The sequence below is a fragment of the Abrus precatorius genome, unplaced genomic scaffold (genome assembly GCF_003935025.1).
Source record: "Abrus precatorius isolate BTA unplaced genomic scaffold, Abrus_2018 Scaffold2, whole genome shotgun sequence".
Lineage (NCBI taxonomy): Eukaryota > Viridiplantae > Streptophyta > Magnoliopsida > Fabales > Fabaceae > Abrus > Abrus precatorius.
In genome coordinates, this window is record NW_020874362.1 from 8,335,447 (window position 1) to 8,352,110 (window position 16,664).

The 16,664-nt window shown below is 29.8% G+C and overlaps 1 pseudogene; it reads left to right on the plus strand.

Annotated features, from left to right (window-relative positions):
* Positions 1-11,720: 11,720 nt before the first annotated feature.
* LOC113859400 lies at positions 11,721-15,920 on the plus strand (annotated as a pseudogene).
* The last annotated feature ends 744 nt before the right edge of the window (positions 15,921-16,664 follow it).

A 16,664-nucleotide genomic window follows, 5' to 3' on the forward strand; every position in this document is an offset into this window, starting at 1 on the left:
TTTAGATAAAAAATCGACGAGAGATCAAATTTTAAAAATAATAAAACTTAATTGATTAAAATAATTGAAGAATTAAAATTGCATATAATTTAAATAAAAGGGTCTAAAAATAAAATTAAGCTTTTAACTTTTGTATTAAAAACTCTTTTTTTATATTATTTTATAAATCGTGTTACCGTTAGTGAATAAAATGAAAAGATCTGTCATCCTAAACTTCTTACGAACAAATATAAAATCAATTTAGTGATTTTCTTCTTTTTTTCTTTTCCCGTGTTTTTCTAAGCGTTATTGAGTTGCCAAATCTCTTGGACCATTCTTTATTACAGTATCTGGGCAGTGAATAAAATAAGAATATCCATAATGGTCTTACCACAAATCTAGCACTATTGTTTCTTACAATAAAATTAAGTTACAAGATCATTAACGTAAACTATATTATTTATTACATTTTCTATGAATTTAATTATAATATCTCATTACTAAGTGGGACTTACTTCACCTATTAAGGTATAAGCCATTTAGCCAATGATACAGTTTATCGTTCTATATATAAATTATGCAAATGGAGATGTATATATGTTGTTTTCAAGCTCATAAATGTGTCTTCATATAAGTGTTTGGTGCCTAAGAACACTGAATAGATGATGCAAAGGAAAATATAGAAGAAGAGATCACAAAATAATATTAAAATCATTTTTCCGGAGATCATGCTCTATATATTTATAATTTCTTTATAGTTTATCGTGTACGGTACACGTATATTTTTTTATCAACCAAGGAAGTTTATAAGATAACGAACCAAAATAATAGAAAGTCGACAAACATTGGGGCATTTTTTTTATTATGGTTCTTTGAATAAAATTATCAAAATATAACATTTTTTTACAAAATTACCTAAATATGGTATATCTAAAAAAATATCATTGGTGATTTTATAACGCATAAAAAACAAAATTGTCATTAATGAGTTTAGGTGTAGAAAAAGTATAAAGGACCGATAAAAATCACCATTGGCGATTTTTTAATGTCAAAAAAGCTTTTTAATATTTTAAAATTCGTCAATGGCGACATTTGACCAATAAAAATTTTCAAAAAATGTAATAAATACCATTAGAAAATTTTAATTAGTAAAATTATAAATACTGCAATCTCTGTTCATAGCAACTCGCTCCTAAAATCATTTGAAGCATTTTTTAGAGAGCGTATCTAAAGCTTGTGTTTATCGAAAGTAAAAATGAATGTGACCGTTGTAATTTATTTTAATGGTGAGATTATAGCAATTACAAGTGAAGGTGTGACATTTGCATGCGAGAAGCCAATATGTGTGTATATTACATATAATGTATTATTTAAAGATTTAAAGTATTGCCTTTGTCAATACATTCATGAAGTTTCATTTCCAAAAACCAATAGAAAGTTTTATGTATCGATGTCCAGTATCGATATTTGGTGGTTTTATGCAATATCATTCAATTCCAATAACTAACAATGATGATGTTCAACAAATATTTCAGATATATCAGCAACGTCATCCTCCTAGTGGTACGATTGAGTTGTATGTTATTTTAAAAAATAATGAGGTTCAATAAGAATTTGCGAGTGTCATGCTAGAGACAGAGATAGAATGGAAACACAACAACAACGAAAGTGATGACTACAACTTTGAAAGAGAATATCAAAGTGATGAGGAAAGCGATGAGGATGTTGATGAAAAGGAGCTCCATATGGGTGGGCAACATCCTTTTAGGGAGCCACCCTTCATGCGTGAATTAGATCTTAATGCTATGAATGCTTTTGAGTTTTCACAGTATGCAAACTTAGGTATGTGAAATTTATAATTATGTTAGTGAGATTAATTTTAGTTTTGTTAATAAGTTTATGTTTGTTATTGGTAGGTAACACAAAGATAAATGGTTAATTGTATGTTGGAAGGTAATTCAGTGACAAAGAAGCTGTTATAAAAACAGTAAAATATTATAGTATATCAAAAGGAGGGGACTACAAAGTGTTCAAGTAAAAAACAAATATATTTTATTACAAATGTGTAAGATATGATCTAGATTGAAGGTGGCTTTTTCGAGCTAGTTTCAGGTAATTTGGAAAATTCAAAAATATAATGTTCTACACACTTGTACTATTGGAATCATTTTTCAAGATCATAGAAAGTTGGATACAGACACAATTGTAGAATATATAAAGTTAATGGTAGAATATGATCCTTCTTTTAAAATCAAAGTAGTGATTGGAAAAATTCAATCTTGATTTGGATACATGATAAGTTATCAGGAAGCGTGGTTGGGAAAACAAAAGGCAATAAAAAAAGTCTTTGGTAAGTTAAAAGCTCATTTGAAGCTTTGCTGTAATGGTGCATAGCAATGTGTGATATTGTCTGAGAATCTATTGTGAAATTAGATGTTGCAGAGGCTTATTGCAATGGTAAAATGGTTCCCAATGTTCAAATATTATGTTGAGTGTTTTAGAGTTTTGGTCCTTGCATTAGAGCATTTTGACATTGCAAGCTACTTGTACAGGTTGATGGAATTCATTTATATGGTAAATACAAGAGAGTCCTACTGGTGGCTGTTACACAAGATGGAAATCAAAATATACTACCGATTGTATTCGCTGTTGTTGAAGGTGAGACAGAATATGCTTTGAGTTTTTTTCTTGAAAATTTATGAAAATATATTGTTGCCAAAGATGGCATTGGCATGATTTCTTATTGTCACGAGTCAATTATAGCAGCAATAAGAAGTAATGGCCAGTAGGAACCTCTAAGAGCATTCCACATATATTGTATCAAGCACATTGCTGTAAATTTCTTGTGAAGACTCAAGGCTCACAACTTGCATAAACTTGTTGTTTGTATAGGTAATTAACTTAATTTTCGTATTTAAAATAAAACAATTAACATATTATTAGATGACATTGTTTATGCTTATGAAATTTGAATTTGTTATTTACATGTTACTCAAGAACCAAGCATGAATTTAATATTCATTATGAGTGAATACGGGAGTATAGACAAATTTATATAGACTGACTTAATGAAATACCATAAGAAAAGTGAGTTTTAGCATTTGACGGCGGACATCGATGGCGTAATATGACGATGAATCTTGTTGAATGCATTAATTATGTATTTAAATGTGCTCACAATTTGCCTATTACAACACTTCTAAAAGCCATTTACTCTTGATTGGCATAGTTATTTGCACGCAAAGGGAGTGAGGCTTATACACGTAAGAATGCTGGACATTTATTTTCAAAAAATATAACAGGTCGTCTTTAATCAAACGAGTATGCCTCAATAAACCTTCGTGTTACTCAGTTTGATAGACATAATGAAGCTTTTCATGTTCAAGATTTATCCAACAACTAGGAATATAGAGTTCATCTAAAATAAAATTATTGTGATTATGGAAACATGCAAACTGGTAGATATCTATGTTGCCACGTCATTGTTGTTTGTTGTAGTCAAAACATTGACTGACGTACTTATATGAATGAAGTCTATACGATCAATGAAGTATGCAAAGTCTACAAGGAAGAATTTGGGGTTGTCAAGAATGAATCGCAGTGGCGCAAATATCGAGGTCTGAAGCTTTGTGCTAGTCTTGCCTTAAAGCGTACTTTAAAAGGTCATCCAAAATCAACTCGTTTTCTCAACAAAATAGATTTGCGACAAATGAGGCGACCACCATGCTGTAGTCTTTGTCGAGGGAAAAACTATAGTCGTAGTCATTGTCCTAATGCTCCTAACCCTAGTTCATAGTGTGGAGTAGTAATGCTTTACTTGTTATTTTGTTGTTGTCGATTAACATGAATGTTAATTTTTTTATATTAATGTGTTGTTATTGGTATCTTGTCATTTGTTAACTTACTTGATTGTGTTAATTACTATTTAGTGACCGTTTACAATATAATAACTTATATTTAAATTTAAAGGAATAGTGACAAAATAAATAACAACATTACAATAGGAATTACAATATCCAAAACATGCATGATTTTGAAATATATAAATTGAACTGATTACTAGAGATACCACTAATACAAAAATTATTAATAACTTAATGACAAGTACAAAAACCAGTAATGATGACATATAAATATAGAAGTTGATTAAAATAAAAATTACTATCCTCCTTTTCTCTTTTTCTTCTTTATTAATGAAGGACTATATCTATCAGGAGGATGTGTAAAGAAACGTAACATACGAGAAAGAAATTCCCTTCATCTTTCTGGTTGACTTGCATCCTCTTGAGTGTCTACGTCTTCATTTATTGCATCCTTATTTGTTTGGGATTTCGACTCTAATACATTTTCTGATGGTTGGGTATCTATGTATTCCTGAGGCATGAAATCCTACGAGCTAATCGACATAGACTATTTTACAGGTAAAGCATCATATACTAGTTCTGGTTGATAACATTCTCCTCATATAAAGAAACATCTTCCCTAGTTGGTTCTTCATTTAAGTCAAAGTTTGGAGCTAGATAGCTTTGGGAAGGTGAAGCTGAATCTATCACAAAATCATATGTTGAAATAAATCCATGAGAAATTCCACTATTACTACTACAGTCAACTAACCTTCGACCTATTTCTTGTCTGCTTATTCGACCACATCCAACTCTGACTTACCTATAGACATACATCCTTATTGTGGTTGTGGTGATTGTTCATCCCATTGAAAAGGTTGCCACTCATTCAATGGTTTTCACTCATTCTTTTCAGGTGACTAATACTACTCTTGATTTGCTTGTACAGAAGTTGATGGAATAACTTGTGGCTGAATAGGTGGTGTATCCATAGGAATGCCTTCATGCTTAGCAAGTGACGACTTCATAGACAACAAGTGATGGACAAAGGTCAAAACTCACCATTGGCGAGATTACAGAGTTTTAGAGGTCCTTTTGACTCCATTTTCTTATATGACAATATGAACAGTGGTCAAAAAATGCCCTTAGCGAGTTTATAGAGCTCAAACGTTCACAACAAAGATTAGACGTGACAACTTTTGCAGAGCCTTAACCAGGGTCAAAATCGCCAATGGCGGTTTTTGAAAAGCTTGTGCCACCTAAACCTGCAGTCCGACCTCCCTGTCATGGTGCTGTTCTTGTATAAATCTCCATTAGCATTTTTTGTTAGGCCACATTCCGGTAAAATTGCAAAATACATTGTATTTCTATACTTCTTTTGATTTTATACTATATTTAAATAACTTTTCCATAAACACCGCTTTGAAGGTTTTTTATTTTTCTTTTATCAATTTTGATTCATAAATATCTAAAAAATATTAATATCTCTTTTTTTATTTTTTTTTATTATCTAATTATATTATATTTATTATTATTATTATTTATTTTGATATCTCTAATTGTAAAGGAACATTTATCAAATGCTTTTCATTTTTAATCTATAAAATATAACTTTCATTAAATTATATCAAAATGCAATAACATTTTCTAAATGAAATAAAGTACTATTCATTGTGAATTTTGTTCAATAAACAAATAAATTGAAGAGAAACTTGAGATTGAATTTTAAATTCTCTTATCAGTTCCACTACTATAAACATGTTATATATATATAGCTGATATAGATGAATTTACCTATGGATATTCAATATTTTTTTTTAGAGAAATCCGTCTCTATATCTATCTGTATTACAAACGGATAAAAACCTTCTGTATTATCTGTCCATATTACACTCCGCCATTTGGCATGAAAAATTATAGATAGAATTTTTTGTCTGTAATTTAAAAATTAGCAGAAATTTTGGAGCAGAAGTTAGCGACAGAAAAAAAAATATGTTTATAAATATGGTCATTTTTATCGACTTTTCATCTGTCTATTTACAGATAGATTTTTCTGTCTATAATGGTCTTTAACAGATTTATGGATGAAAAAATCTGTGTGCAATTAAACTCTTAAAACGCATCGTTTTATTAAACCATTTATAGATAGATTTTTCATCTACAATGTGCGAAACCCAGCAACACCGCGCCTCCTCCTTCTTATTCCTCACATTCCATTATTTCTTCGTTCTCTCATCTCCATATCTCTCTAGCATTATCAGTTCTTTTGACTTTTATGAGTGGTTGGAGCATTTATTTGGAAAATAATTTGCATCATTATAAAAGAAAAAATGGAAAAAAATTTAAAATTTCACAGTCGTATTACAAACAAATTTTTTTGTCTATAATTTACAGACAAATTTTTCTATCTGTAAGTTATAAACGAATTTTTCTATCTATAAGTTACAAACAAATTCAAAAATTCATCTGTAATTATTTACCGCAGATATTACAGACTGGCTGTAACCATTTGTAAATCCATCTGTAATTCTAAAATCTATCTGTAATAGTTAAAAAAAATTTATTTGTAAATTCGTCTATATTTGCAGGTTTTATAGTAGTGTTCCTATTAATGCATTTTTAAAGAGATTAATAAAATGAACAAGTGATACTTTAAATGAAAAAAAAAAAAGATTGTAAAGAAATAACAAAATTAAAAAATTGAAGAAAAATACAAATAAAAATAGATTATAATTGACCAAATGTACAACTTTGTAATATCCACTTTTATTTATTCGTTATTTAATAAATTGTTTGATATTGGGTATAGTTAAAAAGTGTTTTAATTTGAATTAATGAGTGTTGATAGAGTTTTGATGCAGTGAGTGAGAGCAAGACAGGTCTCGCTCAAGCAAGACTGAGCGCTTAAAACCAGTAGATTTCAGACAGGATAGACTTGACCAAACTGTCTTCTTGCCCATATGAGAGATGATCTCGCTTAAGCGAGCGGAGATTTCTACTATAACATATTTTAGGTTTGTATTTATAGTTTTATTTTTATTTATAAACACTTTTAATATGGTTTATTTTAGAGTTTTTACTATTTTTTAGTTATCTCAATAAATTGAACTTGTTACAAATAAATACTTTAATTTTGTATTTTTGTTATTCTAACCTCTAACTATTCTTTAGGTCATAACTTTTCCTACAAATATCTTTTTTGACTGATTCTAGTTGCATTGTATTTTACACATCTAAGGCTTCAAAATGCATATATGGATCATTGGAAATTAGAGCTTTTTTCCATTTTTTTTATAAATTTTTGAAGTTAAGACAAATTTGTTGAATATTATTGCGAGATTGCATTTAGATCCTTGTTATTAAATAATTATATTTGGGCTTATAGCTATAATTGAGCCCCAAATTTTGGCCAATTAGTTTACCCTAATTATAACCTATAAATAGATTAATAAAGTTCTGAATTAGGGTGTGTGCGCATGTGTATGCAATTAGACACTTTGAGTTTTTAAAATTTGGCCGTAAGAATTCTTATTTTTACCTTCTTTCGAATTCTCTCATTCTTCCTTCATTTCTTGCTTGGATTAAGTGCTTCGATGGAAGCTAAACCTTCCGTTCAATCCGCAAAATTCAGATGCTGTAAATCCTATTTAAGTTCTGAGTCAAATTGCTCCGAGTTTGTTCTCCTTTTCTCTAATCTCATACTTGTCTATTGCAATTGTGATTAAGTTTTCTATGGTTGGAATTCAAATTAGAATACCGATTGATGATCTGATTTGATAATTAATTCGGATTAGGTGAAATGATAATTTGATTTAATTTGTAACTCTATTCAATTAGGTTATTCGATTGAATTAATAATTGAATTGAGTAATTGTTCAAACGCAGATTAAAATCTTTCAATACTGTGATAATTAGAGTTACACGCATTTGATATTCTGTGGGTTGATATTTCTTAATTTATTTTTACTCAATTTTATTTCGTTTGTAATTTAATTTAATTAATTTGCAATATTTAAACCTCCAAAATTTACCCTCATTATTTTTAAAGAAACTAAAACTGAATTTAACTGAAAATGTATCTTTGTGAATCGACCTAGGCTGAGCTCTATACCACAAAATTCTTAAAAAAACTTAGTTGTTTTGATAGTGACTCGGCATCGTCTATCAATCTCGCCGACGAATGTTTGAAATGACGTGGTAAAATATAACATGTTGAATATGCTTAATATATGATGTAAATCTATTATGCCGATATTAGTTGATAAGTGCTCTAATCCTACATTGGTTGTGAAGAATGATAAAGCATTATAATTTATATATCTATTTATTTGTGGTGGTACTGTGTTTTGAATAAATGTATGCGATTTTATCATCCTAAAGTTGAGTTACATATTAAGGTGGTTAGATATATAATGGTAGGAAAAATGCCGAGCTGTACTGTATCTGGATCTAGATATTGGTTAAAGTCGCTCCCAAATTGAAAAATTTTAAGTTCCTTTTGGATTATCTAGGTTGTGAAACCAGTTGGAACCAAGCTGTTGTATTAGATAGGTTGGGGATTGGTGAAATTGCTACATTGTTTTGCTGAGAACTATGAACGTACCAAGCTATATAAATATTTACATTTATATTCTGCACTTTATGACTATAGTTGTTTGTTATATAAGTTCATCTTTGCATTTTGTCTGTGTTGGCGTGTGCTGTGATAATTGTACGATAGTACATGAGCAGGTGTGAAAAATGGTATGTCCACTTTCCATGCTGGAAGGTCTGAGTGAAGAGTGATTCAAACTTGGCATTCTTTCTAGAATCTGTAGCTCTATTTCTTTTATTAGTCTAGGTCTTAGATGATAGTCTAGACTATTTAGTTACAGGTTTAGTTATGAGATGTAGTTATTTTGGGTTTTTATTTTGAGCTCTATGTTGAGCAACCTTTATATATATATACACACACACACAGGAGAAAGATCTTCTTACACTATTATAAGTCTAAAAACTCTTACACTCAATATGAGCTTTTCATTTAACTTAAATCTAACGACCAATGAAGTAATAAATTATAACCCGTTAGATTTAAGTTAAATGAAAGGCTCAAATTGGGTATAAGAGTTTTTAGACTTACACCGGTGTAAGAAGATCCTGCCCCATAATATATTTAGAGTTTTATGAAAATATCCTTGAGGCTTTACTCCACTATTGAGGTGTTGAGTTTTAATTTTTCATTGATTATCCTAAGTTAAGTTTTGATTCTTTTTCAATGGATAAGGTTATACAAGCTAAATGAGGTAATATGTCACAAATCTTTACTATATCGAATCAACGCAAACTTTCGCAGACCAAAATGAGAGTTTAGTGATATTATATATATATATATATATATATATATATATATATATATATATATATATAAAATTTGCACTCTAATAATTTGAGAGTGTAAGATTGATAAATTGAAATATTGAATCATCTTATATTTTTTTTATAATTATGTATATTATATTTTATATAATTTAAAAGTATGTTATCTAAGATTTGATATTTATTTATATTTTAAAAATATAATATTTATTAAAATAAATTAATGTGATGAAACGAGTATTAATTTTATTTTTATCTAAAATTTTATAAAAATTTATTTATTTAAAAAGGGTTTTAAAATTAATTTCATGTTTTATAAAAAGTTATTTAATGATATAAAAATTCAAGTTTAACATGTATACAAGGTTCTTTATTTAAATAAATTCTACTAGGTTACTCATATTGTGATTATAAAAATCCATTCAAATACCAGATTCCCATGCAGCAGGACAGTTCTAAAGTTCACTGTTTTGTGGCATTCACAAAAGAGAAATTATATATATTTATAAGTTTTTTTAAATAAAATGTAAAAGAAGTAAAATAAAAAATAAAAAATAAGACAATTTATGCGATAATAAATTGTGATAAAAATATTATATAATGTTACAGTTCTTTAAGTTTAAAAAAAATAGAATGACATTTTTCCAACCAAAATTTAGTACAGTCAATGTTAATGTCTCAAAGAATAGTGCATTAGTGCGTTTACGTTTAAGTAATTGAAAAAAAAAACAAGATTTTTGGTCATAAAAAAATAAGATTTTTGGTCATAAAAAAATTTCATATTTTCAATTACTTGATATACAACTAAGATAAAATGGTTAATATTTTTTTATTTGATATCTAAAAGAATACATAAGGAAAATAATATATAATATGTAATAATATATAATATGAAAAAATGTTAAAATATTGTTTTACACTTGGTGAAACCAGATTTAATATTTTATATTTTTAATAAAACTGAATAATTACATCATTAATGTAAAAAAATTCGTACGAGTATGTATTCTTATTATTATTGTTATCATTATGAAAAAGAAAAGATAAATTAATACTTAAATATTACAAAATAACAGTAACCTTATTATTATGATGATTATGACATAATTTCAGTGCAGTTTCTCTTTTAATCATTTTGTCAAACGTGAAATACCCTTGTGAGGCGTGCCACATTGTTTGTGGTAGACAGTGCCCACTTATAATTAAGTGGTCATACGACAACATTCTTATCGACGATGATGAAAAATGGTGCTTACGCGCACATAACGCATTCAGTGTTTAAAATTTTATATTAATATTGCATCATAATTTTTCAAAAACTAGAGTAGGATTCGACCACAACAGCAGGAAGTTTTTGTTATCTTTTCTCTACATCACTATATATTCTTCTTTTAAGAATTTTAAATACGTTTTCTATTACTAAATAAAATTTCTAAAAATATAAAAATTATTAACTACTAAATTAATAATTAATAATTAAAATACTGTTAAAAAGATGTATACAGGAATGGTGTTATGTATATTTAGGCATAAATCAATTTTTAAAATAATTAAAACATTTTTAAATTATTATATTATTAATTTAATTTTTATTTTAAAAACTTTTTGAGATGCAAAAATATTTATTAATGTGTTATAATTAATTTATTTAACATTTCTTTTTCAATTGACAATAAAGCTAATGCATTTAATTTTTGTTGAGATGTAGTCGATCTTAAATAAAACTTTATTAATTTTAATAATAAAATTTATATTTAATAAAATTAATAATACCAAAAACTAATTAAGAGAAAGAAAGTAGTCACTGATAAAAAAAGAGAAGATATAATAAAACGAGAGGCCTGTTGTTTAAGAAATTATTAGTAAAAAATATAAAATATTACTAGTTTTAATTTTATTTATTATTATTAATATTTTTAAATAAAATTTTTGTTACTAAGAAAAAAAAATTAAGTACCTAAAGCAAAGACATTACTTGTTTCATGAATTTACACAATTTCGTAAAATGTTGCAATAATAGTAAATAAATATAACTTTTGCCTATGTTTGGTTTTAGTGAAATTTAAGTACGACGCGGTTAGTTAAAACTAATTACCCATTTTCCTTTTTCGTAAATTATATTATTTTTTTAAAAAAAAGGACTTGCAATGGAGAGGGATAATTGTGATACACATGATGAGCAGCTATAAAAGGGTGCCAAGGCATGCTTCATTTGGGCATTCAACCGAAGCAGCACACTCATGCCGTACATAAAAGACAAGTTTTTAATTCAGTGGAAGTGCGAGGAGACACTTTTGTGTTCTTCAATTCTGTGTATATCTTTTAGGAAATTGTACGTTAATGTTGTCCAATTATTCACTTTTATAAGTAGATGAGGTATTATAAGTGCATAGATATTTTTACAAGCAATAGTATCTTTTTCTTTTTGTTTTGATTTTCTGTTTTGATTAATTAGTAAGGACCCATTATACAAGTCTTTTATTTTATTTTTCTTAATTATATATTCTTTTGTTATGATCATGCAGTACAGGACAATACAACATGAGCAAAGTTTGGTTTCTTGTCCTTGTGATGTTTTATCATGGCTTTCCTTCAAAAGGAATCAGCAAGGTTTCTGCAAGACCAAGTACCGTTAACATAGGGGCACTTATGTCCTTCAATTCAACCGTTGGCAGAGTGGCCAAAGTTGCTATAGAAGCAGCAGTAGATGATATAAATTCCAATACAATGATTCTCAACGGAACTAAGCTTAATATTTCAATGCAGGACACCAAATTATCCACTGGATTCCTAGGAATCATTGACTGTACGTCCTTGTCTAACACATTGGATTTTTCCACTCTGCACTTTTTTATCCAAAACGTGGTTATAATATACATATATTCCTTGATAATAAATGTAACTTGTTGATTTATTTATACTTTATACAGCATTAAGATTGATGGAGAATGACACTGTGGCCATAATTGGTCCCCAGTTCTCAGTCATGGCTCATGTGATTTCACATATGGCAAATGAGATGCAAGTGCCTCTACTTTCATTTGCAGCAACTGACCCTACACTGACTTCACTGCAGTTCCCATATTTTGTAAGGACAACACAGAGTGATCTATATCAGATGGCTGCTGTGGCAGAAATTGTTGATCACTTTCAATGGAGAGATGTGATAACAATTTACATTGATGATGATCATGGAAGAAATGGGGTAGCTGCATTAGGGGATAAGCTAGCAGAGAAACGTGGTAAAATCTCACATAAAGCACCATTTAGGCCTGATAATATTACCCGGGAAGAAATAAACAGTGCATTAGTTAAGATAGCTTTAATGGAATCAAGGGTCATAGTCCTTCATATATACCCTTCTTTTGGTCTGGAAGTACTACATGTGGCACAATCACTTGGCATGTTGGGAAGTGGTTATGTGTGGATTGCCACAGATTGGCTTTCTACGGTACTAGATTCAAATCCATCATTGTTCACAACTCCAGCCATGAATGACATCCAAGGTGTTATCACCTTGCGCATGTATACCCCAGAATCAGAAATGAAAAGAAAATTTATTTCTAGGTGGAACAAACTAATCCAAGAAAAAGATCCTTATGAGGGTCTTTTGCGTTGAACACCTTTGGCCTTTACGCCTATGACACTGTTTGGGTGCTTGCTTCTGCTCTTGATGCATTTCTAAAGAGTGGAGGAACTTTGTCATTTTCAAATGATTCAAGTCTAAACATGTTAAAAGGGGACACCCTTCACCTAGATACTATGGGGGTATTTATTGATGGTAGCATGTTGCTTCAAAAAATTTTAGAGGTCAATAGAACAGGTTTAACAGGTCAAATGATGTTTGGTCCAGATGGAAACTTAGTGCATCCATCATATGAAATCATTAATGTGATAGGTACTGGAATTAGGAGGATCGGTTATTGGTCTGAACCTAATGGCCTTCACACAGGGGAAGCTCCTAATCATTCCAATTCCAGTGAAGGACTATATGGTGTCATTTGGCCTGGTCAAACAACCCAAACCCCTCGTGGTTGGGTTTTTGCTAGCAATGGAAAACACTTGAGAATTGGGGTGCCAATTAGAATTAGTTACCGTGAATTCGTGTCAAGAATTGAGGGAACCGAGATGTTTGGTGGTTATTGCGTAGATGTGTTTACTGCTGCACTTGACTTGTTGCCTTATCCAGTCCCGTACAAGTTTATTCCATTTGGTGATGGCAAAACCAACCCACAGAATACAAAACTACTCAACAAGATCACAGTTGGCGTGAGTATTATTACAAGTACTTCAATTTTTGTTGCCTATATATACTCTATAGCTTATTTCTTTATTCTAAATTGTTGGATTAAATTCCCTTCTTTTATGTATGTAGGAATTTGATGCTGTTGTAGGGGACATTACCATTACCACAAACCGAACTAAGATAGTGGATTTTACGCAGCCATATATTGAGTCTGGCCTAGTTGTTGTGGCACCTATCAGGAAGATGAAATCTAGTGCTTGGGCTTTTCTAAGACCATTCACTCCAATGATGTGGTTTGTCACAGGAATGTTTTTCCTAGTTGTGGGAGCTGTTGTTTGGATTTTAGAACGTCGCTTAAATGATGACTTTAGAGGCCCTGCTAGAAGGCAATTTGTGACCATTATATGGTAATTAATGTCCTAAAACAAATTGAAAATGAATTGCATTTTACTAAGTTCTTTGAATATTTTCATGTGGAAGAACACAAACTTCAATAATTGCTGCTAACATCTGATTTATTTCTCTTTGTAGGTTTAGCTTCTCAACCCTGTTTTTTGCACATAGTAAGTGGTTGAAATATTTAATGTCAATCCTAAGGTGTGACGATAGCAAATCCATTAATTTTATGTCACTAACACCACTATTTCATTTTAGGAGAAAAAACTGTGAGCACCCTTGGTCGCTTAGTACTAATAATTTGGCTATTTGTGGTGTTGATACTGAACTCAAGCTATATTGCAAGCTTAACTTCCATTCTTACTGTGGAGCAACTCTCTTCCCCAGTTAAGGGAATTGAAAGCTTAGCAACAAGCAATGACCGCATTGGTTTCTTGAGTGGTTCCTTTGCTGAAAATTATCTAACAGAGGAGCTCAACATACATAGATCGAGGCTTGTTCCTCTCAACGCTCCATCAGAATATGAAAAGGCCTTGAAGGATGGCCCTGCCAATGGGGGTGTCACAGCAATAATAGATGAACGTGCATACATGGAGCTGTTCTTGGCAACCAGATGTGAATTCGGCATTGTTGGTCAAGAGTTCACCAAGATGGGATGGGGCTTTGTAAGTCCATCAATCAATTTCTTCAGTTTATTTTTTTCCTTATGATCACATTTCTTTGCTTATAATATCTTTTACTTAGTTTGTCTTCTTTTCTGTTTTTTTTCCTCTTCTATCCATTTCTACTTCCCATTTTGGAGTGTAAAACAATGTTTATCAATCTCAAAACAACCATTTTAAAGTAAAAAAAGTGCATAGATAAATATTCCGCTTAATAATATACCATGTGTGTACTTCTGTATATTCCTATTCCTCATTATCCATCTATTCTTTCAAGTCTTCAAAATAAAGTATGTACAAAGACAATATTATATAGCTCCTTCCATTATGAATTGAAATGCTTGTTATTTCAGTAAAAATTTTATTGCAATTTATTTTTTATTTTATATGTAAATATTTATTATTTCTCATTCTATCTTGCTCTCTTCCATTTTTAAGCATTATTTTGTCTTAATAAATGTAAATTTAAGTTTTTCCTTTTTAGAGAAAAAGTATTTCAATGAAATGGAATAATGTAGTTTTATGGTTAGCTTTCTTAATTTTGAAAAACTCGTTTTCCTTAATCCTTATACAACATTTAAAAACAATAGTTATTTCAAAATGTAATGGGTATAATTAATTTCACTTTTCCTACACACAAAAGTTAACAAAAACGATTAAAACATTTATAGTATAATTTCAAAAGTCTCTCAAATTAAACCCCTCTTTTTAATTATAATTAATTAGAAAAGTTTTACAAAAGTATAGTATCAATCTAAACCTCAGCATGGACTACAGTCAAGTCAATCACGGATATATCCTTACACGTGAACATCCCATGCACATGAGACACGTTGAAGTCCACATACTGCAACAATAAGTTATTTAGATCCGAAACAAGTATTATAATTGCTCACACCTCTACACCAAAAGAATTTATAATTCCACCCAAAAATTTACATAAAAAGTTTTGGGCAGCAACTTAGCTTGAAAATGCTTTAATTATTGCAGGCCTTCCCAAGGGACTCTCCCCTAGCAATTGACATGTCCACTGCAATCCTAAAACTATCAGAGAATGGTGATCTTCAGAGAATTCATGACAAATGGCTAACTAGAAGTGCTTGTAGCTCAGAGGGTGAAAAGCAAGGCATAGATCGACTTGAGCTAAAAAGCTTTTGGGGTCTATTCTTATTGAGTGGCATAGCATGCTTCATTGCTCTCCTTTGCTATGTTATTAGAATGGTCTATCGTTTTAGTAGGCACTCCAATAGTAACCTTGAGGGCTCATCACATTCTACTCGTCTTCGATCATTCCTTACCTTTGTGAATGAAAAAGAAGAAGAAGACAAGAACATGTCAAAGGGAAAACGAAATGAAAGAGGGTCTAGCAGAAGGGTAGCGCACGAAGATGGATTTGATAGCTCAAGTGTCAACTTCCATATTGATAATCATGTTTAAGGCTATAGACTGCTATAAATCAAGGAGTATCTTTGTATTTTCGTGATAACTAGATATAAACCCACGCTAAGTGAAGCCAAAAAAACATGTTTTATAGTATTACGAGACAATTTGTTTATAAATTTAATATATTATAGATTATAGATATGAGTACATGACTTAATAAAATAATTATGAAGAATACTTCACTTATAAAAGAAACATATTTTTTGCTAAATAGGAAGGAATAATTTGGGATTGTTTGGTTGTGAATTTTCAACCATATCTATTGATATTTTTAGTTTAAAGGGTCATAATTTTCGAGTCATCACTATAAAATATATTTGAATGAGCACATACCTAATGTTCTTTTCTCAATGCCAAGTCCTATCCCTATATTTCATGATTTAGGGTTTAGGGTTTAGACAAGAAAAAAATTCCATCAGTTAACTATCAATTCTCATATAAATTATAACAAGATTGTCTGTAGAAACTTTTGATACTATTACGTTATTTTATAATTGCTTATTAAAAATAAATTTAAAAATAATTATGAGTAATTAGTTTCTAAAAATAACTTTAAAAGAAGTTAGTATATTCACTTAAATATGCGACACTACTTTCTAATATTTTTTGTTATACTGTAAGTTTAACTTAAATATTGAAATGATGATACTTATGTTTCAGAAAATACAATCTATGTTGTTAAAAAATTTTAGAAACATGTTGATATATTATTTATAACATTTGATAATAACCATTATT